The following is a 23,892-nucleotide window of genomic DNA, read 5'->3' as shown; positions in this document are numbered from 1 at the left end:
ACAAAAAAATTCAGATTCAGCTGCTGACCCTACTTGTTTTGAGAGCACAGAATATCTATGGTACTGAAACATAAATCAGCCTACCAGAGTATTCTGGCCCAGTCTCTTCAAGGTCATCTGGAAGTCACCTACATGCACCTTGCATGAGGACGTGTGTAATGGGTGACTCCAACAAGGTGCCAAACACCTGCTCTGGTCAAGACTGGGATGCTCAGAATGCTCACCACCACACATGGCTGGATCCTGCCTTTATTTGATACATTTCTGATCGAGCTGTTGTGCTGGTTTAAAGGTAAACCAGCAGGAGAAATGAACTCAACACAAGAGAGATTATAAGTCAGAGCTACAATTTAATAATAATATTACAATAAATACACTGAGACAAAGGGAAATTGCTTTCAACTCACAAAACCCAGCAGTATAACCCAGTGTCCTGGGGCACAAACCCACAGGGGTCTATTTGCCCTTGTGCTGAGACCCGCGTGGGTCCCTCAAGTCCAAAGCAAAAGGAAGTGAAAAACCTGTTGGTGCAGGTGATGGCTGTAGTCTGGTTGAGAGTGGTGGTCTCCTCCTGTCGAGGTCCTGCTGCTCCTCTGGATCCGAGAAGAGGCCTTCTTACCCACCACTTATGTACCCTCAGGGAGCACCCACTCCCTCCCCCAGGGCGAGGACTCACACAATGGGTGATTAACCCTGTGAGTCATGGGGTATTTTTGAACTGTTGATGGCCCATTAGCAGCCACGTGCCCTTCAGGCTGGGTGTGAAGGTGCTAATGACTCCTTGGGCAGCTGCTGCAAATGGTCCATTGTTCTTGGGAAATGAAAAGAGGGGGTAGAATTTACAGCTTTGATCATCCCCACACAGTGATAACTGGTCCCACCTGTTGAACTAGGATAGCTGTGTAAACAAGATACAGTTCTGTCTGGGAAAAACATTCTATATTAATAATTTTTAAATTAACAGGGGTTAAACCAATTGCCATTATCAGACATGCCAACCTTTAGAAGAGAACTAGCATTAAATCATGGATATCTATAGGGAGTTTCCTTGGATCATTTGATCAAATTATGCTCTTAAAAGTACACTTCAAAAATGTCATCCTGGTGTAGGAGGAAAAGAAAGAAAATAAGGCAATGAAATTAATGGAAATTTGGAGAAATGAAATGTTGTCTCATGTATTTTGACAATGTAGGCATCAGTAGGTTTGCCAGACAGATCAGCTTCAGATTTGACTTGAGCAAATTAAGCTAGGCTAAAGCACAAGCTATTTGTTAGTAATTTTCTTGGCTTTGTTCTCTTGAACCATTTTACAAGTTTATTTACATTATAACAGCACTGGCTTTGCTTCTCCCGTGTTTGAGATCATTCCTCAGCCTTTGGGAAGAAAGCTGGCTGCTGGCAACATGGCCAGTTTCTGGCCATGGAAGCATTTTAAGTAATAAGGTGGGCAGGCAGCGGCAGCAGCAAAGTGGGAAAAGATATGAAGATGAGGAAATGAGAGACTGCTAAAACAATCAGGTACAGACAGCAAGAGGAAAGAGCCCTGAAATGCCTGAAGGGCTCTAACAGAGAAATCACACTGCACCAAATTTTAATTGTTACCCTGCTTTGCAAACAACACATGGTAAGCACCTTTCCTTCATCAACATCTGCTGCTGCACCCCGTTTCATTCAACATAAGACATCAGGCATAACTGAGGGATCCAGACAGTCTTTGGCACCTGCAGCAGGTCAGGAAAAAAGATGTTCTTGTTGTTTTTTTTGATCTTTGTTCTGGTTTAACTCCAGCCAGAAACCAAGCAGAGCACAGCCATTCACCCACTCCCCCCACAGCTGGATGGAGGGAAAAGAACTGGAAGGGTAAGAGAGAAAACTCATGGCTTGAGATAACTGTTCAATACCACCAATACAACAAAAATAGGGAGAAATAAAACCCAAGAAAAAGCAATGCAAATAAAAAACAATTGCTCATCATAAACAAGCCAATGCCCAGCCAGTCCCTGAGCTGCAGTCCCCAGCCAGCTTCCATTTCTAGTTTATACACTGAGCATTATGCCTTATGGTATGTAACATCCCTGTGGTCAGCTGGGGTCAACTGTCCCAGCTGTGGCTCCTCTCAACTTTTTGTGCAACCCCAGCCTCCTCTGGTGGGACCGTGTGAGGAGCAGAAAAGGCCTTGACTCTGTGAGCACTGCTCACTAATAATTAAAACATCCCTGAATTATCAACACTGTTTCCAGCACAAAGCCAGAACACAGTCCCATCCTAGATGCTATGAAGAAATACCCCAGCCAAAACCAGCACAATCTTAACTGAGTTTGCTGTACTGGAGGGTGTTTGATGGTGTTGGGCTTTTTACCTGAAAACATGACAAATCTGAGTGAAGTCTAAGAAACATTTTTACAGATGACTTCAAAATTGGTTTATACGTTAATACTGTCTAGTCTCACACAACATGCTGTGACTTGATTTTGCATTTTATGATGATTTATTGCAACACTGAGTAATAGAGATTGCAGTGAATTCAGGCTGGAGAATCTAAACATCAGTCCTCTTGTTTGATTTTCCTAAATCTCTTTCTGACCTAAGCACCTATATATCCTTAGTCTTGGTCATGTTTCCCACCTTGACCATATGGTCCTCAACCAGAGAACAGAATAATTCTAGGCAATTAAGGCACTGCTTATATCCATTTCATCTGCAAGATCTTTGGAGGTGCAAATAAAACACTGGATGGAAAGATTTGCTAAGGCCGATAGTACTTTAGATTACTGGATAATCTTTTTCCTGTGTTAGTTATTATTGAATGGAAATCAAATGCATGCATGGTAGGACTAGTAACAGATGGCACTTCTGTTCTGTGAGGAAGAAATAGGGGCAAAGGGGCAGCAAAGTTGAACCTCCCCCCTTCCCTGTCTTACCAGGATTCATTGTGTTGCCCTCCTGTTACAGTTGGCTGTGACTCTTTCTTGTTATAAAGAGATGTCAGAAGTTAGAGAGACAGAGGATAACCTTAAATCCTTTACTGCATTTTACCAGGATTCTGAAAAATAAAAAATAAAAAAATAAAAGCCAGCTGAGGGAGTTGGAAAATGTCAGTGAAGCATTACACAAAGAACTTGATACATTTGTTGACCTTTCTTCTTCCTCCACCCTTCTCCTCTAAGACGGATTTAGTAGTAGTGAGTGCTTAGTGCCATAAGTGCTTTCTTAAAAATAATTTAGATGCTATTGTCTGTCTGCCCGCCACTTGGAAAACATAGCTGTTTCAATGAGCCCCTGCTGAAATGGAAGAAAGAGGGTTTATTGAAATGCCTCCAAAAATGCACCAAAATTTCATTCTCTTCCTTGTCGGCTGAAACCCATCTTGTTCTTGCCTTTACAATCTTTTGTTTTATTTTTTTAATTGCACCATTGTATTTAGCGTCTTTTCATTCTTCTCTGCTATTTTACGAATGGTGTGTATGGTATTAAGAGCTGAAGGCAGAGATGAGAGGAGAAGTGTTTTGAACTGACTAATTTGCAGGCAAGAAATAAAGCTCTTGTAAGGTAGTCCCAGGGGTATCTTCCCCATGAACACCATTTCAAATGACATGTAATCTGGTACATTTCAAAGGCAAAACATTTCCTATTCTAAAGTATCTTCTTGAGCCAGGGTTGGTTTACCTGTTTCTAGAGAATAATAAACTCCACTGGGGCCCCTCTCAAAATTCCTGTTCTTTTTCAAAGGGGCAATTGCAGCCAACAGATTATTTCTGTCCTATCTTTTGCTGCTCTAGTGGCTCGGTACTCTCTACTAATACAGAGCTGAATGCACTTCTGGATTAAATATCAAGTAACAGAACAGAGCACATCCCTGTACAATGTGATACATAATGTTTTGGAGCTCTCTTTTTGCTTCTTACAATAGTGGAAAATTTAGATCTGGTTCTTACAGACTTCTAAAATTTTAAGCATTTTGCCATATAATTTTGATCTGGCAATTTTTTAATAGAAACTGTTCCTTTTCTAGAGAAATCTGAGCTCAACTGACCTTGGAATGCTGCATTCATAGTCTTTGTCAGCACAATTCAGTGTTTCTAGCTTTGTTGACATACTAAAAGGCTTACACACAAAAGTCCACATTTAATTTGTCAAGGCAGACATTTCAAAAAAGGCTTATGTTAAAATTTTGTCCATATTTTGGTGAAAGCTTAGCTGGTCTTCTAAGCTGACACACTTCATCATCATCTGTGAACGTATTCATATACTCTGAGGAATGTTTCTGTGTGTTTGTGATTTAAGCTTATGATACCCAGAATCTGTATTGCATGGTTTTCAAATATTTTAAAATGTTTTAAATGGGGAATTTGGGCCACAAATAAAACCCAAAGCTTTTAAGAAAATAAGCACTGATAAATTTCACGAATATTTTCTATTAATTCCACAGTTGTTCTGTCCTAAACCTTTTAGTTTTACAACAAACTGATGCTTTGTGAATTCTCTGAACTTACACTGAGCACTGTTTCAACATTTACTTGATTTTCCCTCTAACTCTCCATGAAGAGAAATCAGAATACAATGTGTCTACAATAATGATCCTACACACTGTTTTTTCAAGATAAAAAACTTCAGTTTTCAAAATCCATATGCTTGTGCTCAAATGTCGTGGCTCTACACAGTATTTTTTCAAGTCTGGACAATGATGAATAAATCATGCTACTCAAATAGAGATACTGAAGGTTCCTGGAAAGGACATGCAAAAGAGATGGAGTTGTAACGTCCAGAAAAGAGAGATTTCTAACAGAATGAAAAGCAAAAAGTTTTCTCCTGAACCTGGTAATTATGTGAGACAGCAGACTCTCTGGGATGACTTGTGCTGTCAGTTTGCATTACAAGCCTCAGCCCTTTGAAGGACAGATTTTGCACTGTGAGTGACCCTAACGTGTGTTGTACTTGGATCTCTACCAAATAGAAGTCATAATAAAATACTATGCCTCATAGATAGGTCTTGCATCATAACTGTTGTTTTTCACAATGATCTGCCAACTGTACTTCTTAATTTATGGGGATTTTGCCCGAATGTAACTTGGAACAAAATGTGTCCAGTGTTCACAAAAATTTCCAAAGAAAGTAGTGCTGTTCCCCAACAGTGTTTATCTCCTGGACCGGTCCCCTTATTGATTGTGAATCATTAGATTAGTCTGGACTAGATGCTATTGCTAACAACCATGAGAAAACACAGCCTTTACCATGAAATAAAAGGAGTTTCTACCAAGTTAGTTAGCAATACCACTGGTTGTAAGAAATTCTGTCACAACCAGAGAAATAAACAAGACCTTTGCCACATGTTAACACATAGATGGCATAACATCTGTAACACTTATCACTGCAGAAAGTTGCAATGCTTGACTCAGCTGCCTGGTGAATGCTGGCTGCTTTCTGAAATCAGAGATAGCTGCCAGCCCTTCTGTATTTTACTAGCACAAGTCATCAACCTTGCCCAAGTACACCTGAGCAATAGCTTCGACCCTACTGAAAACTTGCTAACCCTCCTCCTACCAAACTACCTCCTAATGCCAGTGTAAGGACTTCAGGTTAGCCCCTTTGAACGTAATGTCACCTTCATGAGATACCAGCTTTATTTTTTTTCTTTAGATAAACTTCCAACATAACCAATTCTGTGTGCATTGAAATATTTATAGAGGCAGTATGTAGGGAATCCATTAGCAGAAATCAATTGTTTCACTTCTGCATTGCTTTTCAGACACAGGAGCATTTTGCTAATACAGAATACCTAGCCAGAGAGCAGTACAATATCCTAGCTCAGCAGATTTATTGAAACTATATTTTTGAGGGCTGTTTTTTTCCTTTGGTGACTCATGTGATATAGTCCCATTTAAACACTGTGTAGAACACGTGCTTATTTGAACACTTCATTATCTGGCTCAAAGCAGTACAGTATATTGTTCTGTTTAGGGAACAAGTTTGAATTTACCATTGACTCCAGAGAACTTCACAATGTATCATTGGGTCAAGGACAGGAAGCTGCAGCAGAAATAGCTTTGGAGAAGGCATCAAAAGAAGGCCACTGGGTTATACTTCAAGTAAGTCAAAGCTCTTCATTACATCAGTGCTGCACTGCAGTGTTAAAAACTGAAGCTTTTCAAAATAACATGTGCCTAGATGAAAGAGTACTAAATAGTGATTTAAAACTTCCTTTGTCTTTGCCACATGGGAAGCACATAACTTCATCTGTATATGCAAGGATCACTGAATATTACAGAAAATATGAATTGCAACTATTTTGCGTTTTGGGAGTCAACTAATATATTTTCCCAAGCATATGATATCTGATTTACTAATTTATTATCCATTTAAAAAAATCCTTTAGTAAATAAATGTGTAGCAAAAAGAATTGTTACGCTGTATAATCAGATGAATAGATACAAACAGGGAAGATTGCTGTCATTATGTAGTGTATTGTGCTAAACAGATGCACACCATTTTTTTCAAATATTGTGCAATATGAAACTGCTTCCTTATGTCTGGGTTTTTCTTGTATCAATAAAATGTTTCAAATTTCAAATCAATAGCTCACTGGGAGGCCTATTTTTTCCTCCCTTCTCCCCCTTCTTGCTCCCCACCCTGAATATTTATTTTGTAGTAAAGTGGCTGAAAACATTAGAGAAATAACTGAAGAAAATCAGGGAAGGAAGTCAGGAAGATGATCGGTTTTCAGTGTGAGGAACTAAAGCACATCTCATTCCAGGGTGGATTTGGGAAACCTCCCAATAAAAAAATCTGATAAGCCACTACCTGTAATGCTGTCTGATCACCATGCTGCACTGGATAAATTCGACCATGCAGGCAAAACACCACAGAAATAAAACTTTAAAAATATGAGTATTAAACTTCTCATTTTAAAGCCACTTGAAACAGCAAAGTCACTGAAAGCCTTTATAGATTATGGAATAATAAAGTGGAATGTATTTCATTTCTTAAAGATTTGTTCACGTATCCTAGAGTGACTGCACATCTATCACAAAAAAACCCCAAACCCAAACCAAAACAATTGAAACAAAAACATCCGAAGAAACTACTCTTTTTCATTTTAAAGCATCCCATACAGTTTCTAGTTAAGCACAAGCCTGTGTGCATGGAAATAAAACTTGCAGTCACTAGAGCTAATTACTCTAGTACAGAGTAAGAATTTATTTTGGTTTCATCTAGCTTAGTTTGATTTATCTTGAAATGTGAAACCATGTGGTTTTGTGTCTCTGTGATATTTTTTACATACTCTAAGCATGTAGTGCACTGCAATTCGGTCTTCAGCTGAGGTAAATCAGTGAGGTTCACTACACCAATATATATTGCTAAAGGTTTGGTCCAAAACGTTTGGATAGTACATGAGAGGAAAGAGTGGTTTGGCTGCAAGGTTATGGTATTTTCCTCTGTCCTCTTTAATCTTTCCTTTGGAAGGCTTTTAATGAAACCAGTTCTTGTTACTGACTCTTAAAAAATACAAACATAGGTGTATATAGGTAGTAATTATAAACTATGATCAAAGACACAGTCAAAGAAATCACGTATCTCTTTGGAATACATATCCGTACTAAAGAAAGAGCATCAACCTGAATATTAAGAAACTCTCCAATTACAAAAAAAAAAATTGCTTTTCGACAGTCTATTCTAAAAAGCTGTGAAAATTACAAAGGCTTTTCTTCTTTTCCTCTCCTTTAGCGTAACTTCTTCCAGCAATAAAGATGGAAAGAATCGCCAGCCACCCGCGCAGCGGAGGGAATGCCACCCGAAGTGGTGACAGACGCACAAAGAAAGCCGCGGCTGCAGCCACGGCCACAACGCGTTTGTCGCCAACTTCTGCGGGCGGCTGCGCCTCCGCCGGCCCCACCACTGGCCCCGGCGCGGCCCCGCCGCCTGCGCCGCGCCCGCCCAGGTGCGTCCGGGGCCAGGCTGACCCCCCCCCGGCCGGCGGCGCTGCCCGGGAGGGAGGCTGCCCCCTCCGCGCTGCCCCCGGCACCTGCGCCCAGCGCAGCCGCCCCTGCATCTGCCCGTGGCGCGGCGGGACAGAGTCGGGGCCGGGGCCGGAGCCGGGGCCAGGGCCAGTGCCGGGGCCACTCTCAGTGGTCGGGCCAGTGTCAGTGCCAGTGCCAGTGCCGGTGCCGGGCCAGGACGCGGCCGGGGCAGCCGCGGCGCGTTCCCGGAGCCAGAGCGCCCCCTGCCGGCAGCCGCCACGGCTGTGCCCGGCCCCGGGCGAGGGAGCCCCGGAGCAGAGCGTGTTACCCGCGGGCCTGGCCCCGGCTCTGGCCCCGGGCAGCGGTGGGATGGCAGCTCCGACCTCCAGGGGAGGTTTCTGTCTCGCAGACACTCCTGTTAACGCTGGAGCGGGGCCGTAGGGATTCTGCACGCACGGCCGCGCCCCCGGGTACCCCCCGCTGCCGACACGCAGGTGCCGGCGGAGAGAGCCTGTAACCCGCGCCCGACCCGGAGCCTCCCGCCCGGGCGTCCAGCGGTGCGAGCCCCGTCATCACCAGCTCTGGAGCGGTGTCAGCAGAACCGAGGCGCGTCCCGCACCTTCTCCCGCAGTGTCCGCCCAGGGGACAGGGCTGTGACACGGCCAGGAACGGCCCCGGGCCGAGGTTTGTGCCTGGGGAAGGCAAACACGGGCATGAACGGGCACACTCTGTTACTCATTTAAATGGCCACAAGCACATGACTCTTCCTGAGGAATTTCATCTTCCACAGACTTGGCTGTTTAATAAACCAGCCCTTGGTCCCCTGCAGCGGTGACCTCTGATCCCTTGGCGACGCAGAGTCCTGCAGTGCTGTGCCCGCACGGCTGCGGCCGAGCGGCGGTAAGGACCGAGGGGCCGTGCGCGACAAAGCTATTTCGGTAAGAGGGAGGCAGAAAAGTCCTCTCCCTTCCACCTCTGTAGGGCATTTGGTGATTATTGCCGCCTGTGGCGGTGGCCGTGCCTGGCGGACGGAGCGACCCTCACTGACCTCGGCACTTGTCCGATGGTGATGGTATAGCAGGGAAACCCCTTCCCAGCCCATGCACCCCAAGCGTGGCTGAGAGGGTGGTTCACAGCCCCCATCCTCACTTGAGAATGCATTTGCCATCTCATCTCCTCCTCCTCCCCCTCAGCGCCGAGCAGGGTAGGTGTAGAAGGCTCCCAGCGCCACATGCAGGGTCTTCGTACCCACTGTGTCCCTGGGACAGACACGCGGAAGAGGGAGGTGGAGTGCAACAGGCCCTGCACACAGAAGGCAGCAAACCCTGGGTTCGCGTCTGCCTCCTCCCCAGGCGCCGGTGCCCCCAGCTCACCTGCAAGCCTCGCACCGTCCGACCGTGTCTCCGTCCCCGGCTGCCAGGAACCTCCTGCTGCGAGGAGGCAGGAGAAGCATCCGAGGAGACATGGGGAACAAAAGGACGAGATCAGAAAAAGGAATAAAAGAAGGAAATGTAGCGAACACTAAAAACAAGAGGAGGAATTTTCCCTGGGGAGGGGGGAGAGGGAAGTGCCACTTAGACGAGCTTTTTCTCCCTACAATTTCTGCAGAAATTCTGACAATGCACGTGCTGGTTTCCCCTTTCCCATCCCACACAAACCTGTTGTTGTTTTACTTTCATTATTTCACTTTGTTGCGTCAGAAATGCTGAATCATAAAACAGGGGTTAGTGAAAATGGTATTTATCTTACAGGAATAAGCCCTGCATTATTTTAAAGATCCCCACACTAGCGCTGTTATTATTATCATCATCATGCATCTTGGCAGGTTGAAAGGTATCTCAGAACAGTAAGAATTCAGCAATAATTTAACATCCCACAGCACTGCTTTAAAAGCATCAAATAGCATTTTGAATTTTAAGTCAGTACAGGTGTAAATAAATGGATGTACTCCCACATGTCTGTTGTTTTTAAACTTGTGGTGATACTAAAATATTTGCTTAACAGCTTTGAGCTGCAGCAGAATTTCAGCTCATATATACATATGTGTGTGATATTGAATTAAACAATTTGTCATTCTTTTTCCATAAAAGACACAATTTGGTTCTCAGCAAACCATTTGAAATAGAAATTATGATGATGATACCACAGCTCCATTTTATTTTATGGTACTGTATTGACTCTCAAATAGACAATACATGTATTTTTATAATGGTCTAAAAGAAGATATTCAGCTTTTTTATTTTACAGTCCTTATGCTATTACCTGCTTTCATTTCAATGAGGGATGGCATTTTTCAGAGATGCTACCATAAATTGCTTCATTTAGTAAGTTGCTACACAGAATAATAATGTTACACCAGAGAGCAGCACTTCATAATTTGGAAGAAATAATATTTTTCTTTTAAAACATTTCTGTCTCTTTATTTTTTAAATTAAAATGATCTTTCTGCTGTTTTCTTTCAGAAAGGTAATCTGATTATTAGAAAATTCTTTTTTCTTTTTCTTGCAAGCAGTGGAACCTGGGTGTGACATAAAGAGGCTAATTAAAATGGGGAACAAATTAGATTAATTTCCTCGGATATAAAAGTGATATAAAAGTCTTGTTCTCAACAGTGACTCCGTAATAGAACAATTTCATTTATGCCTAAGCAGGTTCTTATTCTGTCTAGTAAGGATTGCCACCAGTGTCTTAGTGACAAGGTTTTTATTATTTCTTTGATAGTTTGATAGTGAGTGCTTGCTTCTGGGTTTTCAGTCTCTTCAAACCCAGATTATGAAGGTTACCATAAAAATATAGATAAAATGCTACCTCCTCAAAGCCCCATCCGTTATGGCCTGCACCCCAATGTGGAGATTGTGTTTGTAATAACTGCAGACAACATGCTCCCTATGCTATTAGAGCTGCAATTCAAATACTCAGTCACTGGGGAAGGAGCATCCCAAGCTGTGGAAGACAAGGTCAGTCAAAACACAGAGCACAGAGCAGGCTGCAAATTTGTCACAAGATAGTGTGATGTCAGTGGTTTTATGGGGTTTTGTTGGGGGTTGTTTTTTTTTTCTCCTATGGCCAGCAATTTCAATAGAATTAGATATTTTCATATCTGTTTTTTACAGGGATTCAATCTGAAATTTGCAATGAGAGATCTCTATTGTACATGAGCCATAAATATATGCATTATTTTGCACCACAAAGTAAAAAGATCTTGTTGGAGTGTTACAATATATTAATGGTGTTGGGGTATTTAGGATCCTGTGTCAGGTTGCAAAATGCCAGTACATCCAAACTATCAGGCAGAATTTGTTTTTCTTCCTAGCAGCATGGTCCTGCACAAGTCTTCCACTGCTCTATTTCACAGGATAAATCTGCTATATCCTTCATACTGTGACACGAAGGCAGTAGAAATGCTTTCTCTCCATAAAGGTCCACAAAGTTTATAATTTCCTTTAGATTTGTGCAGAAGTGGATACATGAGACATTTGCCTCATGCAACGTGTTATCTCTTGAGGATGAAGGCAGAGCAAGATAACAGAGAGAAAAAAATTCTTTCAGAAGAAAGCGAGATCAGATGTTTTATCCAAACACCAGAATGCTATTCACATGAACTAATTTGTTTTCCAGAATATGAGACTGGATCTGCTGATACATCAGGTAAGGTGTTCTCTTCAAGAACTTCATTTAGGTCTGAAGATATTTGTGCTTTGTTTTACTAATCTCAGAGGATGCATGGGTTTAAACAGTATAAGTGTAGATGCCAGTAACAGGCAGTTGTGAGTGATACTCAGGGAGCTTATTTCTGATTTCATTGACTGAAAAATTGTGCTTTCATAGGCTGCTGACTCCAAACATGTAACTCATCTCCATGTATCAAATCGTTTAAATTTGTGCGAAAAAAATTGACATGAAACCACTCAGAAGACTGAAATCCTCATTTTCTCTGTGTACCAGGAAGTAAAATGCAGGGCCTCTGATTATGGTCTGATTCCCATTTCAGTGCAGATGTGGAGGTAAGGTTGGGACATTCTTCTGTTCTGCCATTGCAGAAATTTGGTTCTTCTGTTTGTAACAGCTGAGAGATCTGGTTGCTAGTTATGGTGTGTGTTCACATGTGTTTTAGGCAATTCATAAGAGGGAAGGGAGCAGCTGTTTGATGCCTCAGAGACCCTGTGATGCTGAAAATTAGCTCCACTTCATATGGATCCCTGATGGATAAGGCACATGGTTTAGACTGCACTAAATGCCATCAGTATGGGGCATTTGACCATCATTAGGAGATGTCCATTAACTGCAGGTAAAGGTGCAGTATCAGTAACACCCAAGTCCTGATCTTACTGTGCTTCTATTGAGTGCAATGAAGCAGGGTAAGAGGGACATGGGTAACTCATCACATATCTTTGGCAATTTTTGCTAATATTATGTCTCAACATCAACAAAGTGCTGAATAGCAACATGTAACATTCTTAGTTATAGAAGGCCAAATCTTCCTAATTTCTGAAAATCTCAAACAGTGATGTACTTGCTGCACTAACATTTAATGTATGTTCAATCATGGAACTGGGCAACCAGGAGGCTTCTTAGGCATCTCTAGCAATTGACACAGATAATTTTGGTATATGCATGCAGAGCTGTAGTTGATGCATACCACTCCAAAACTAAGTACTGAAAATCTAATTCATAGGGGTAGTATTTTTAAGGGACCACCTTTTTTCACCAGCTGAAAAATTACTTTTATTTCAATCTTTAATTCAGAGTAACAAAACTTTGGCATACAAATAGCCATTAGTGTAAGCAAGCCAGCAGAATAGTAGCTTGATTGCATGCACAGTTTTCTGTGGGATATCTGAAAGCAAGTTAGTAATTTGGCCCTTTATCATCTTCTCCCTGTACACAGGCGTGGGTGGGTGCTTCCATGTGTATGTATATGAATTACTATATCATGCAATTACTTAATGCAATTAAAGTGATTCTAAGAAATACAGAAAACCCAGAACCTACACTCTTGTTTTGCTGTTTCCCATTTTTAAAAAATAAATTACTCACCCCAATTGCAAGAGCCAAAATATTCTTTACACTTGACAATTTAGCAACCTTATGTGTTTTTACTGGGGAAAAAAAAGCCCTCTATCATTTATCGTGTCATCTTATCACAGTCTCTTTGTGAGACGCAAATAGCACACTAATGTTTTCTTTTGTTAGGGTGAGTTGGCAATCTCCTCAGAGATGGAGCAACTACAGACAGCTCTTTTTTTTGATAATCTTCCTGACACTTGGATGAGACTGGCTTATCCATCAACATACAGTTGCTCAGTGGTAAGTTGCATGCCAACAGTCATTCAGTATGGATGGCACTTCATGTCCATCATAAAAAAATAGAACTGAAACTAAAGATTTTTTTTGGCAAATATCTTACCTTCTGTAACTCAGAATAGCTTTTTATCATAAACTGATATTACCAGTGTTATGAAAAGCAGAAAGAGCCTTGCATTTACCTTGCCAATTAGTGCAGGCTTTGAAAGATTTCTCTAAAATTTGCATTCCGACTTCTTCCTTCCTTGCTTGCTTTTTTTCTCCAGCTGTGTACATTGATCAAATAGGTTTCACAAGTGCTGTAGCACATAGTATCTCCTACCAAGAATACCGGGCTTGGTTTCTTGTGTCTTTTGGGACCTGAAATTTTAACAATAGAATGGTACTGCTCTGAGCTCAAGGGTCAAATGGTCACCAAAAAAGCAGCAATTAACAAAGCAGCTGGCATGAAGAACAGAGAAAAGTTTCAGAGCAAGCAGTGGGACCATCATTTTGTTGTTCATCTTAACTGAGCTCATCCTAAGATATGTGCATCTACCTAGTCTCCATGACTGTTTGTTAATACCAAAAATAAAACTGAAAACAAGAAGTGAAAGCTATCCAATGCTGGCAGATTATTTACTTGCTGATGTACATTCAACTCTCTGTGGGAGCCTCCTGAGTAAGGCAAGGAGCCACTGACTAATGTAGCTAACCAGGACTGGAGAGCTGACCAAAAGACAGGAAAGCTCTGCCAAGCACAAAGACATGTAGCACTAGAAGGCTAAACAAACCCATGCTTCTGAGATCAGTACAGACTTCTGAGAAAACAAAAGTGGAAGAAGAAATCTCGTTCAGCAGCAGAGACATTGAGAAGAGCACCAGAAGTACATTCTGGTGAAGATCAATCATAGCTTTATGGAATTATACAATCTTTTAGCTTCCCTTGATGGAAAACTAATCCACCATAGAGATAGTGTGATGTCTGTGATAAATATATGTCCTGAAGACAGAAAGCGTTGCCTAGGGGATATAATGCAGTAATGCTAAATTACAAGCTGTTTTCCTGAAGGACAACACAGCTGCTTTCTTTAAAAAATGCATGGGGGAGTCAAGCTGGACCTTATATTCATGTTTGGACAAAAGAGGGTAAAAGTACCCACTGATTATATAAAAGCTCTCTTGCAGAACTAGTAGGATTTAAGGTGACAGGTTATCTTTTACCATCAGGTGCAAAATGCAGTGAGTCACCAGGGAGCAAAATCATTGCTGTGATGCAGTGTTATGCAGCTGGGCTCCAAACAGCCTCCCTGTTGGAAAAGAGCTGTATGGGGAGAGACTATGGAGCAGGTGAAAGAGAGGTCTACCACGAGCACCAGAGATCTTATGCATGGACATGACTAGTGGAGTGGTCAGCTTTGCCTGGCCATCAGTCCCTTGGGTTTAGGGAGATGAAAAAAAAAGAAAAAACCAAACTAGAGACTGGAAACAAAACTTGAATCACTGTCATGTCTAAAACCCTATACTAATTGTTGTCAGTAGCAGCAGCCATGAGCTTCCTCCAGGGAAGGACATCCTCTCTATATCAGTCTGCGTGCTGCAAAGCACAAGAAGGCCTCAGTCATGGTTTTATTCTTCCCGTTTTTAAATCCCTCTGTCTCATATACCTACCTCACATGCCACCATCTGAGACATCAGAAATAACCCATTTGATTTCTAAGCAGTTGCCATTTCAAAGTAAAGTAGGACAAGGTGAGGAGGTGAAGGGGAAAAATCTGAACACATGCACAGTTTAAGCATCTTGGGCTCAGCAAATGTGTCAGAAAGAGCAAACACAAGTGATTGAATAACAGAGACTATGTCAGATCACCTAATAATATCAGATCTTCAGTTTACCTTCAGGATCCTCTTCTATGTCTTTGAAATGAACATTAATTCTGTTAATTCCTCCCCTTTATAAACTCGCCCTATATGTCACCTAGTGTTTCACCTTTCTGTGGAGGAGTCACCTTTAGCCCCCAAGCCAGCAGTCTCCTGTCTCTGGCTTAGAGACAGTCAACTATCCCCAAGGCAGATGTGTCTGGCGTTTTTAAACAGCAGCTTGTCAGGAAGCAAGAAGCAATACCAAATAGTGCCAAAAAAAGCAACAACAAAACCAGACCTCAGCTAGAAAGGTGGGGATGTGATGCCAACAATGTTAAATGGGGTAAAAGGAAAAAAACAGGTAGTGCTCTGTTTTTCAGGCCACAGAAATTCCAAGGAAAATCTAGCAGATAAGGAAATAGATGTGGATGGAAGAGAAATATTGGAAAGCTGTGTCACAGGTCATCCATATTTCTGGAAATCTGCAAAAGACCAACAGTGGGATGCCCTAACAGAAGAAAAAATGTTTAGATTTTGGGCTGTTACTGCATTGGCAGGCAGTGGCTGGAGCAGGCTGAGGTGACAGCAGCAGTGAATGAGGATTTGAAAGGAGATATTACATGTAGACTGGATGAAGTGCAGGGGGTTATAAGGAGCGGAGTGTGGTGAGAAGGGGGGGCAGGAAGCCACAAAATCTAGGAGCTGCCAGAGGAGGGGATGTTCATTCCCTCTTTGGAAGATATTCATGATAGACAGATACAGGCTTAGAAACTATTCCATGAAAACTCAGGGTTATGGCACTGAGTCCCTTGCAGGCTAGAAAAATACATGCTTGAAAGGAAAAGGCCTTCAGGGTAGGAGTGTTTGTTATTTGGGGTTTTAAACTGACAGAATCTGCCGCTGACTTGTAAGGTGGGGAGGTATTAACTCTTGAGAAGGAGGAACAAAAGGCAGGGATTGCAATTCTGTGAAAAAGACAAGGAGCATTACAAGTAGAGGTGGGCTGGTCCAGAGTGGGGGTTAAGGATATTCATCGAGTGCTTTGAGATGAAACATGCTGTGTGTTCGCAAAGGTGTCTGTCAGTCAAGTGGGGGAGCAACATTATGACAACCTCTCTTCCAGGAGCAGCAAAGACCAAGATTTTTTTCCCTGCAAAGCCAGCCAAGAAATTACTGAGATGGCTGTTTTAACAGTCAAAGCTAACAGGGAGAGAACAAAAGAAATCCAGATGCACGTACACACACACACACACACACACATCCATCCATCTATCCATGTCCTCCTATGGCTTCTGATGAGCCAACTTCCACTTAAAGGAAGTCTCTTACGTTGGTGAGAACAGGCAGCAAATTATTTTGCTGCTGTAAAATTTAAAATTACCTAGGTTTCAGGGAGGAGTGTTGAAAGGGGTGCATGAAAATTTCTAGTACTGTTAAGTGCTGTTAAAATGCACATGGAATAGCAGAAAAGAGGTTAGATTTCTTTTGAAGGAGCCACTCTTGTTTCCTGAATACTGACTTGCTGTCTTACTTGCTACCTCTCAAAGCACCACTGCTGCTGTGGCTCCTTCAGACAGACAGATGGGTCCCAGAGGAGCTGTTCTTAAAGCCCACAAGTACACAGTATTGCTGCAGTTGCTGTTACTCAATTCTCAGTATTTAATTAACAACTACAAATGCAGAGCTGTGCTGAAAAAAAAAGATACTTTGGTTTAGAAAAAACTTTTAATATGAGGAAGTTGCTTGTTAAACAGAAAGGAATTTGTTGTTCAGCTGCACTCAAAACACAAGAAAAGGGGGAAAAAACATTAATGTGTGCCAGGGCAAAAGTACCACTGTCTTGGCAAGAAAAAGAAACATTTGCAAGCTTCTGAGTTGATATGCAAACAATGGGGAAGAAAATTAACTAGAAAAACTGGCTGATGGGCTGCTGAGAAGAATCTTTCTCCCCCTGCTACACCCACTGATTTTTGTGTTTTCTTATATCCAGATAAAGATGGACTGATGGTACAAAAAATAATATCTGACACACGCATATCAACATGATATCAAGAACAGAATTTATAGTGGGCTGAACTGCTTGAGTTCAATGGCAATCAGATGAGCAGCAAATACCTAATCAACTACCACTATTCCTTTCTGTCAGAAGATACTGAAAACTCTATAAGCTTTTTCACACAGTTGCTACCCCAGTACAGGCTGATACAAACTCAACAAAAACCAAACCAAAACCAAACCAAACCCTGAATTCCAGGTTGAAGGTGAGAAGAAACCTTAAGTCTGGCTGTCAAACATCTGAAGTAACAAGTTTTCCAATGTTTACTTTGGCCTTTTTCCCTGTGTTTGATAACTTTAAAAAACTACTCCTAATCCTTTATGAAAAGTCTGCCCTTCTTCAGTTTTATCCCAAGTTCCTAGCCAGCAGCTTCTGAAATTGCCCTTAACATTTTGGAGATACCTTCACATATTGCAGATGAGGATCAGAATTCCCTATTGCCAAGCTATTCATTTGTATTTCCTTTTAGTCCTTCTTTTACACAAAACAAATACCTAAATATTGCCTGTATCAAAATAAATACTGTAAAACATACATACTTAACTTGGAGCTGGTGGGAGGGGTGGGCTGCAATTGTTTGCAGTCCAGGAGCCTCCTTTTACTGGATTCTTCCTGGTATGGCAAGTGCCAGGGCAGTGTGTGTGCTCACACACAGGATTTCAGGTACAAAGTGCATCCAGGTCCTTCCCAGCACCTGTGATTCCTGACCTTCTACACCCAGTTTGCTTCTAAACACTCTGAAAGCAAGAACATCCTTTTGAAACAGTCAGTGTTCCAGCATTTGCTAAGCAGTACACATTCTATTAGTGAACACTTTCACTGCAGGTTAGAATTCTCAGACGCAGATGATACAATGCACCGAGAAGTACTGGCTGGGGGAAAAAAAGCCTGTCATATAGCAGGACTACTGATAATGTGCAGTGTATTACACTACAGCAAAAATTACTAATATCAAAGCTAAATAGGAATGATTTGTATGGTTGAGACAAGTAGAATAAAATATGTATTTTAACTAAGTCAGTTTTTAGGAACACCAGGCACAGGTTAATCCTTTATAAATATGTTCACAGAGTACATTAGACACTAGCCCGCCTACACAAAATGAATGCAGCACACACTCTGATGTATTACAGAGGCAGGATAAATGAGGGAACTCTTCTGTGTTTGATCTGGTTCTGCTCTGTAATTCAGAGATACTGGAGATGGGTGGTGAGTTTCTCATTGATCCCAAAAGAACCAATAATGTTGAATCCTGTGAAATGTTAGCTTTGTAGAGGATTGGAGGCTATGCATGAAGGACATTGTAGCTTTAGGGGCATATTCTCTTCTTGTGAATGTGTGTAACTGGCATTTACAAGAGTCATACATATCCTGGGGAAAGTAGACCCTATAGCTTAACAATACTGAAAATACATACCTATCTCCACAGGCAATTATATCACTCTCCTGGCTATATCTGCATCCAGTTGTAAAAGAGAGATTTCCAGCAGATAATAAATGAACCTGCAAATGTCTTCAGAATTTTGAAACAATGCTAAATTTGACACATATCAGCATTTAAGAATGCAGGAGAATGCAGCCAGAACATCAAGTCTAAGATATTTCAGATAGAAAACACAGGGCTAGCACATAGATGTGGGAATAATCAATTCAATTTTCCCCCTACCCCCTATTCCTTCCAGCTTTTTAAACCACTTACACCAGTCCTTGCTTCTCTGAACTGTATTTTGTATATGGTGGAGGTGTTAATGCACAGTTACTGCACAATGGGGTTGTGAATTTTAGCTAATGAAAGCTTTTAAAGGCACAATGAAATGCTCAGATGAAAAGCAAAAAAGAAGTGCAAAGTATTATTACAGCCTAGCCTAAGTTTTATCAAGAGCATTCTTATACATGATGGACACAGCATAAATATGTATGACGGATGATAACCTCCCTGTAAAGGCTGATACCCAGCCCTGGGGCTGCTAAAGGCAAGGGGTGACAGTCTTATTTATAAGACTTAATATAAGTCTCATAAGGTTTTTGTCCTCTTCCTACTCTCAGGAACTGGAAGAGAACCCCTGTACACATCTGAATCCTTAATGAATAACATGTCCATCCCGGCATATTGCAGGCACAATTAGATCATGAGGATTGCAGACTAAGATGGTTCAGTGAACACTTAAAGGCAGAGGCAAATATAGGAAGGAGAGCAAATGCTGTAGTCCCAGATACAGCAGTTTGGCATACAGTGAGTTTACAGTATGTGTCTGCATGCCATCTGTGGAAGAGGTAAGCAAAGGGACAGCAATCTGCTTGTCATTTTCTGTGATAATTTTTGCTAAAATCCAAGGAATTGTGCATGATAACAAAAAGGAACAATTAACACAGTTTGTATTTTGCAAAAGTGAGAAAGGGATAGCTGTCAACAGGATGTGGATGAAAGCACCAGTAACTCATTTGGAAAAGATCTAGCACCAGAATAAATGTACAACAGCTTACCAGGCTGAGAGAGGACAGGATCCGCTGGTCTGAATGATGGTTTGATCTGTTGCGATGAGAGTGAAGTCTTCAGTGTGAAAAATACAATTCTGCTTCCTGGACCTGCAAAACCTAACACTGTTCTAAAAACTGCATCCCTCTGATCAGCTGGCCTGTTTCACTGATTTTAGTCTAAGTGATCTGTAGCCCCCTTTTTTCTGCTTCTGTTCAGATAAAAGATTGCAGCTTCATTTCAGTTATTATTTGCATGTTTTTCTTAACAGTTTATTCTCAGCAGCTTCTGATTTAACCTTATGTGTTCTGAAGTTTAGGAAAATGCTAGAAAGAGAATTTTTATATTGGTACCTAACATTTTCAAAGGCACCTCATACATGCATCTCATGTTCCACCCTTTTGGTAAATGTATTCTAACACTCTACTTACCTGCTTTAAAAGAACTGGCATGTTGAACCAGCTAGCCTTTATCCACTGCTATAGCTTTACATGTTATATTCTGCTCCTCCAATTTCTGTGTTTTCCCCGCATTTTGCAAGACAAAATGCAGAAGTTTAAAGGCTCGTGATGTTTATCTGACAAAATCTTGCTGCTAAATACAGTATTACTGACAGATTAGTTTAATGCAATAGCGTAATGTAATTTAATTACAGTAATATAGTGCACAGCACAGCAACAATCTTACTACTTATGTCAAATTGTGAGACATTCTCTCTTAACAGCTTCATCATTATTATTTAAGTTTTGTGTTTAGTTCCACAGTATCCCCCCCTCCACACACAGTAAATTAATTTCATAGGTGTAGAGGAAACATTGGGTAAATTGCTCCCATTTTGCCACTGTAAGATTCCATAAGAATTCACAATACTAACTGAAAACCTATTTTGCATCATGAGACAGTAGTCAGACAGTCTGTGGTGAAAGCCTGTAGCCTTCTCAGACCTGCATTCTGCAGTTAAAAGAACCCCAAACAAACTTCACCACATAACCAGGTAAAACAACAAATAGGAGCATTTCAGGTCTACCTTTTGTATTTACCTGAGAGATTTGAATGTAGATTGATCCAAAATCCTATACCAAGCACTAACAACTTCTGCATTCATGTAAACTATTGTGGTTTAGGGCTTCAATTTTTTCAGCTCACAGCTTCCACTGATTTCAGCTGTGGCTGACAGCAATTCTGAAAATCCAACCCACAATAATTCCTATTTCCAAAGTGTTTTCTATCTGAAGACCACAGAATTTTCTATCAGTGTTAATTTAGCCTCCAGAAAGACAGAAAAATGTATCTTCAGCCAGCACAGCTGTATGCAAAGTGAACATCTGTCCATTGCCAAATTCAGTTTAGCTAATAATAAAACCCCACACTTTGTTTTCTTTTTCAGACAGGACTAGACTGGAAGGGAAAGCCTAGAGAGGATTTCCATACTTTAAAAAGAGAAACAGGGGAAGACTGAATTTCCTGAGGTCACTGAGGAAACGTGTGGCAGCGCTAGGAAAAAAGCTCAGCACTGGAGCAGCCGAGATACCATCTTCACAGCCCAAACCAGATGGTTTTTCTCTGCAGTGTGACAGAACAGCAAAGACAGAGCAGTTCTGTGGATTTTATGGCAATGAAGTTAAATACAGTTAATTTCTGGGTGGCTGAGAAATGTTCTTTTTGTAATTGCATCATGGCAAAAGGTTTTCTTGACTTATTTCAATTACAAGAACCCAGTTAATGTGAATTAGCAAAACCACTGCAAACCACTGCTTTTTAGAGGGGTTAACAAAGAGGTAACGTTTTCTTGAAACTATGGAAACTGTAAAAATAGTCTGCTGACCTGTTGCTGTTCATTTACTAGCGTGACCAAGGCTTTGTATGCATTTTCAGTGTATATGTCTATTTAGGTGTGAGGCTAAAGCTGCCAAGGGTCTTGGGCTCAGAACTGTAATGCTTGACTCTTAGGAACTCTTTCAGCTTAAGAAACCCACAGCTCCACAAAAGCCAGCAGTTCTGCACAGATACAGGTTGTGTGCAGGGGCCCTGCATTTCTGCTTCTTTCAAGGGTTTTGGAAGATGACTCCAGGGTGAGTGGACACTTCCCTCCCCTTGTATGAATCTGTGGAAGTACCCATACCCAGTGGTTCTTTAGTACAACATCCAAATTGTGCTAGATTTCTCCCCTCCTTTTCGAACCTTGATAGTATATTTAATTGTTCTGTGCTGTGAGAGATAAAAATTCACAGCCTCTTTCTCTTTGATTTTGGGTAGATGTTTGAACCCAGAATCAATCTTTTGCAGCAATATTTGCCAAGAGCTAGCCTATTCACTGTTTTACAATACCAAACATCACCTATCAAATCTATGGCACCTTCACAAGCTACAGATAGAAACATAACTATATGCCAATTCACTTTTGCATTAATTTCGGCATGCAGCAAAACCCGTTTCTCCAGCCAGCCTCTGCTACTGCAGCAACACCCTGTACTCGGCAGAAACCTGGACTTTTGATAGAAGTGGCACTGTTTTTACACTTTATGCCTTGGTGTTATTCATACTGTGTACCATTTGCTACCAAAAGCCTCTGCATTCCTTAAAGCTTTGTCTCAGAAGAAAGAAATCCAGGCCAAACTCCTGTGCATTAAAGCAAGCTGGTGGGGGATTTCAACCTTTGTCTTAGCTTCACGTCTTACATGACTTCTGAAGATTTAAGGGCACTAAGAAAACATTGTCCTCTTTGCTGTGTTTTGCATTAAACTTTATTACAAGAAGCTGTTCCCAGCCTGAGATCTACTACAGTGAATTAGGTCACTTCAGCTGCTGTTGTAGCAAGACAGAAGCCTTTTCCTCCCATTGATAACATTGTTCCCTTACCTATAGGTGTTGGTTTGGAAACAAACCTAGAGTTATCAGCTATTTAAACTCCCAGTTACGAGTCTCTCTGCTATTTTTTTTCAGTTTAACCATTCCGGTGCAGTGAACAACTTCCGCGCTGCTGTGAGCTCCACTCCTAGCCTCAAGATCTCACCCTCCCTAGTGTTGTCTAGATATCAATTTTTTCAACCCCCAGTCCTTCCTCACAGGTAGGAAGCACATCACAACTCATTAGTAATTTACTGCTACAGTAATTTTTATAATTACTGCCAGGAGGCCTCATTAAATTTGATCTAATGAATAAATATTGTATTTTTCAACGTGATTACCAGAACAGCTTAAGCTGTGTGCCATAAACAATTATTTTCTTCAATATGCAGTATGTCAGTGAGTATTGATTTTTATTTTGTAAAGAATTTACTGTATTTCTATCCATGGATATTAAGTAATAAATAGCCAACCCTCTGAAGCCTCAATTGCTACAGAGCAGATGGCTAAACAGAATGTGGGATATCTGTTGTAAAAGGTAAAATAATGCACATTAATGAAGATAAAGTGTTTGTCTGTAGGTTAAGAAACAGTGCTTCAATATGAATGCCCTCAAGAAAACTGCCTGCTTTTGCCTGGCATCTCTGACTTGAAAGTCAGTGATACCAAAAAAATTTAGGATTTTATTTCAGAGAACTAACACATGAACAAACAATGATGCCTTATATTTCATTTGCTTTTAGAGCAACTGATCAGATGAAACATTCTTCTTACATGTTTAAGAAAGATAAATAAATGTATAATATACTGAACATAAACCTGAAGTTCAAACCAAGGCTGCAAATTATATTTACTTTTCAGCACCCTTTATACCTTTTTCAGCAATTGCAGGCTTTAGCATACAAACCTCTTTGAACAAAGGGCATGCATGGCAATGTCTTAGGACACACATCAGAGGAGCTCAGCGCCAAGACAAAACCCTTTACACTTCTGTCATCTAAGAATGTTTTCTGCATCTCTGTTACATGGTACTGTACCAGATAAACCCAATTCCCTAGCTCAAGCATGACTTAAATAATTTTAAAGTAAATTTATCTACGTCAGTAAATACCAATGCTGGCCTGTGTGATCAGTTTTTTTGTTTAAGAGAGATTTTCATTGAGGGCAAAAGAAAAAAGGGTGTGGCTAAACCTAAAGTCACCAGGGGAAATTCATATACCTGAAAGGTTTTTTTTCTTATTTAATGGATATTTTTGAGCAATGTGCATTTTTACCCTTGATTGTTTAGTTTAAGGAAACCCAGGGAGTCTTGAGATTGTTAGCTCAATCTCCCACTAGTCTCCTTGCTGTGACTAAACTGGTATCCGGCCTTTGCCAGATTTCGCTGCAGTGAGCCCAGTGGAGTTATCAA

The 23,892-nt window shown here is 41.2% G+C and overlaps 2 long non-coding RNA genes across 13 annotated transcripts; one reads left to right on the top strand and one right to left on the bottom strand.

Annotated features, from left to right (window-relative positions):
* Nucleotides 1–326: 326 nt before the first annotated feature.
* On the bottom strand, nucleotides 327–21,817 carry LOC139674868 (uncharacterized). 10 transcript variants are annotated; one of them, XR_011698381.1, is made up of 6 exons: nucleotides 20,675–21,817; nucleotides 19,643–19,688; nucleotides 13,443–13,620; nucleotides 9,330–9,386; nucleotides 2,923–3,044; nucleotides 327–1,722 (listed from the first exon to the last, which is right to left on the bottom strand). It is a non-coding gene; the product is annotated as an uncharacterized lncRNA (long non-coding RNA). The 10 variants fall into 10 exon arrangements; XR_011698375.1 differs by lacking the exon at nucleotides 20,675–21,817 and adding an exon at nucleotides 20,066–20,668 and having other exon boundaries at nucleotides 19,643–19,744; XR_011698376.1 differs by lacking the exon at nucleotides 20,675–21,817 and adding an exon at nucleotides 20,066–20,668 and having other exon boundaries at nucleotides 9,330–9,383; nucleotides 19,643–19,744.
* Nucleotides 8,731–23,571, top strand: LOC139674869 (uncharacterized). 3 transcript variants are annotated; one of them, XR_011698384.1, is made up of 7 exons: nucleotides 8,731–8,894; nucleotides 11,575–11,604; nucleotides 11,902–11,960; nucleotides 12,071–12,244; nucleotides 13,150–13,263; nucleotides 22,578–22,702; nucleotides 23,364–23,571. It is a non-coding gene; the product is annotated as an uncharacterized lncRNA (long non-coding RNA). The 3 variants fall into 3 exon arrangements; XR_011698383.1 differs by having other exon boundaries at nucleotides 11,785–11,960; XR_011698385.1 differs by lacking the exons at nucleotides 22,578–22,702; nucleotides 23,364–23,571 and adding an exon at nucleotides 21,022–21,700 and having other exon boundaries at nucleotides 11,785–11,960.
* The last annotated feature ends 321 nt before the right edge of the window (nucleotides 23,572–23,892 follow it).

The sequence above is a fragment of the Pithys albifrons genome, chromosome 8, assembly GCF_047495875.1.
Source record: "Pithys albifrons albifrons isolate INPA30051 chromosome 8, PitAlb_v1, whole genome shotgun sequence".
NCBI lineage: Eukaryota > Metazoa > Chordata > Aves > Passeriformes > Thamnophilidae > Pithys > Pithys albifrons.
The sequence above is the reverse complement of the archived record's forward strand: the minus strand, read 5'-3'. Positions and strand labels throughout refer to the sequence as shown.